At 37.6% G+C, this 4,167-nt stretch overlaps 1 pseudogene; it reads left to right on the top strand.

The window, feature by feature from the left end:
- Nucleotides 1-1,929: 1,929 nt before the first annotated feature.
- Nucleotides 1,930-2,577, top strand: LOC108534878 (60S ribosomal protein L10-like; annotated as a pseudogene).
- Nucleotides 2,578-4,167: the final 1,590 nt, after the last annotated feature.

Raw genomic sequence — 4,167 nt, 5'->3', positions numbered from 1 at the left:
AGCTCTGGTCTGGACCTGGCTGGACTTTGCTAACTTTGGGTGCACATTTGCCATAATTAACTTAGACAAGGGAGGCAAGGAGCAGAGGAACGGTGCTGACTCTCCTTGCTTTTGCTCAATTTAGTTTCTATAATATTTTAAACTATGAGGCAATACCTGTGACATCCAGCAGGATCAAACTGCATCCCTTCTAGCCCATACCCTTCTCAGGAGGCCACAAAAACTCCACCATTTTCACGTGCTGCAGGGGCTGTTCGGATAACCCCAATACTTCCAGTAAGATAGACTCTAAAACGAAAGTAACTATCAAACAAACAAGCATAGAGGATGCTTTTAAAAGGACACCAATGGATCTTTAAAAGAAAGGGAAGGGAAGGGTACATGTGGTCAAACTGCTCTTGAGGTTTGCATGTTCAGTCATTCTACAGAATTATTGTGTATCAATTATATGCCAAAGTCATAATTTTATGAGGTTACTCAGAGATTATTAAAATCTTGAGAAATTATTTCACATGAATCACCAGAGACTAATATAATAAAATACAAAGGTTTTAATTGGCACTTTCTGGAAATACCATCTCCTTCAATCCAGGTCACAGCTGGAGGAGGTAGACACTTGGCATAGCCAAGGAGCAAACTAGTCTGATGGGAGGAATTAATCATGGGACAACACATAACACAGCCAGATCACCTTCACATTCTAGTTTGCACTAAGAAAACTGTTGAACACTCACATTTTAAGAGGGCTCATCAGGAATTTTTATATTATTCAGATAAAAGACAAATATTTAGACAGGTTTGGAATAGACCCTCACTTTGTCAAGATTATATTGTTTGTATGTAATATATAGAATCAATCATGGTAAGGAGAACAGTGATTTCAGGAAATAATGTAATCAAACTATTATATCCTAATTCAGGGGGTTATTTCTATTAGGGAAACTGCCTGAGTAGTATAAAGAAACAATGAAAGGATCTATTCACTGTTTCTTTTTATAGACTCTGTGAAATCAGTACCTTTGTGCTATGACAATATTGCCTTGAATACTTAAAAATATCAAATTAGTTGTTTAACAATCAGATGAAAGCTTATTAGTCAATGTTAGCTTTAGAAAGCCTTTAGTTACTTCAAGAGATACTGAAAGGATATCTTTGACTGCAGTGTTGGTGTGGTAAGCAGCTTCTAAGATGACTGTCAATGATCCACACCTCCTGATATTTATGCTATTTTGCAATCACTTTGAGTGTGGGAACTTAGTGGTGAACTTCTAATGAATAAAAAATGGTATGTCACTTAAATGAGATTATAAAAGACTGTGACTTCTACCTTGGATATCCACTCTCTCTCTTTCATATCGCTCACTCTCAGGCCAGCAACCTAACATATTATAAGCCATCTTACAGAGAATCCTACATGGTGAGTAATTGAAGTCTCTAAACAACAGCCAGAGAGAAATGCAAACTTGCAAACATCATGTGAATGAACCTTAAAATGGATCTGATTCCAGTTGAGTGTTGAGATGACTACAGCCCCGGCTGACAGTTTAGCCACAACCCTCTGAGAAAACTAGAACCAAAATTATCCAGCTAGGCCACTCTGGATTCCAAGTTTTCAGAAATTGTGAGATAATTATAAATGTTTGTTATTTCTATGCTGCTAGATTTTGAGAGATGTTATACAGCAATAGATAACTAATAGAATATCCTGTGTTACAACAGTATATTATCTTGAGTATCTAAAAAATTAATCAGACGATAGCTTATTAGACATCATTTGTCTAATAAAATGATGATAACTTGTTAGTCAACATTAGTTGCTTTAATTATGGTGGTTAGATTTGGAAAGCCATTAGTCTATTCAAAGGAATACTTTATAAATATTTAGATATTAGCGTTAGTTGAAAAGTATAGGAGTGCACTTTCTCTTCCATGCACTGGCGAAGTTCCTGTGTTGCCAGGGGCCACCATCCTGCTCCTTGTTATTGGTATTGTAAGAAACAGCCATACCCAAAGTCTCGTTTCCACCGAGGTGTTCCTGATGCCAAGATCTCTATCTTTGGGTCGAAAGAAGGCAAAAGTGGATGAGTTCCCACTCTGTGGCCACATGGTGTCTGATGAATATGAGCTGCTGTCTTCAGAAGCCCTGGAGACTGCCCGTATTTGTGCCAGTAAGTACATGGTGAAAAGCTGTGGCAGAGATGGCTTTCACATCTGAGTGCAGCTCCATCCCGTCCATGTCATCTACATCAACAAGATGTAGTCCTGTGCTGGGGCTGAAAGACTCCAGACGGGTATGTGAGGGGCCTTTGGAAAACCCCAGGGTACTGTGGCCAGGGTCCACATTGGTCAAGTCATCAGTTTATCCGCACCAAGCTTCAGAACAAGGACCACGTAATTGAAGCCTTAGGCAGGGCCGAGTTCAAGTTCCCTAGATGGCAGAAGATCCATATCTCCAAGAAGTGGGGCTTCACCAAGTTTAACGCTGACAAATTTGAAGACAAAGTGGCTGAGAAGCACTTCATCCCTGATGGTTGTGGGGCCAAGTAAGTTCCCAATCACAGCCCCTTGGACAAGTAGCAGGTTCTACACTCATAAAGTCTTTTGGCAGCACTGTCTCCTTGGGCCATGCCAATCTGACTTATGCTTACTAATAAATTCTGTTTACTGGCCAAGAAAGAAAAAAAAAAGAAAGAAAAATAAAGAATAAATATGTATTACAACTTTCCACCAAACTTCCATAAGTGCTGAAAAAAATGTTATATCTCTGCCTGACACTAAAGTATTGTGTAAATGATTTTGCTTACGTTCATTTTGGAAAATAAGTAGAATCATCCTTTAAAATGAGCGTATTTAAAATAAAAGGGTCTTCTGTATGTATTTTAATATCAGTGGGTTGGTTACTTCTTTGTAGTTTTGATGTGGACTCGTTTAAATTTAATTTGAGATCAATGCTAGTTGATGGATTAAAGACAGCTGCTTTCAAGACATTTTCTCACGCTACCTTATGGGTGGTGCCATTCCTAAATTTCTGTAAGCCATCATGTTTCTTTTTCTAAGAAAGTATTTTGGGCCCAAGTAATATGCCGCAGTTTAAATATGCTTATACAGCCCTCTTATTACATATAGTCAAACCACTTAAGCTTTCAGTTCAAAATCACTGTTTCCAGATCAATAATGGCTCAAGTTTAACAGCCAAAAATTTACATTGATAATGATAAATTTTGGGCTTTATAACTTATGTCAAATACTGTATTACTTTCATTTGTCTGTGAGTTTAATCCCAGAGACAAATAAATTTGCTCATTTTAGAACTATCATATAGCAACATCCCAATTCAAGATGTGATTTTTTGAAAAGGAATATAAGTTAGAGTTCCATTATATCATTTAATAAATTTTTCACAAAACAGTGGCACCTAGTGGTCTATACAAATCCTTCTCCCAACTGTTTGTAATTTGTCTTTACTCTTTAGTTTGAATCTGGCATTAATTGGCTACAGCTGGTTCAATTGCTAGTTAGCTTCACTAGGATCTCTTGCTTTACAGATTCAAATTTTTGCCATATTAAAATTATCTTTTGTTTTTTATTTGTGTACTTAGCCTAATGTCAACAGCAGTATTCTTACTATTTTGATGTCATTCTACCAGAAATCTTTGTATGTAGTTAGGGCTAATGAGTTACTGCCACCAAAATAGATGAATTACTTTAAAACATCAAACAAGAGACTACCTTAAAACAACAGTCTATAAAAAGAGATTCACTTGGCTGGGTAAGGTGGCTCACGCCTGTAATCCCAGCACCGTTTTTAGGCTGAGGCAGGTGGATCACCTGAGGTCTGGAGTTGGAGACCAGCTGACCAACATGGTGTAAACCTCATCTCTACTAAAAATACAAAAAATTAGCCAGGTATGGTGGCAGCTCCCAGCTACTTGGGAGGCTAAGGTAGGAGAATCTCTTGAACTTGGGAGGCGGAGGTTGCAGTGAGCTGAGATCATGCCATTGCACTCCAGCCTGGGCAAAAAGAGCAAAACTCCATTTCATAAAAAAGAGATTCACTTTTGGAAGTAATAAAATTTGTCTTTTTTGTTTCTATAATAGAACTGAATAGTGTAAGCTATTTTAGCACTGCTTATCACCACTTGGTATTATTAGTATATGAATATTCTT

This window comes from Rhinopithecus bieti, unplaced genomic scaffold (assembly GCF_001698545.2).
Source record: "Rhinopithecus bieti isolate Rb0 unplaced genomic scaffold, ASM169854v2 scaffold_11291, whole genome shotgun sequence".
NCBI lineage: Eukaryota > Metazoa > Chordata > Mammalia > Primates > Cercopithecidae > Rhinopithecus > Rhinopithecus bieti.
This window is presented reverse-complemented; position numbering and strand designations above follow the sequence as displayed.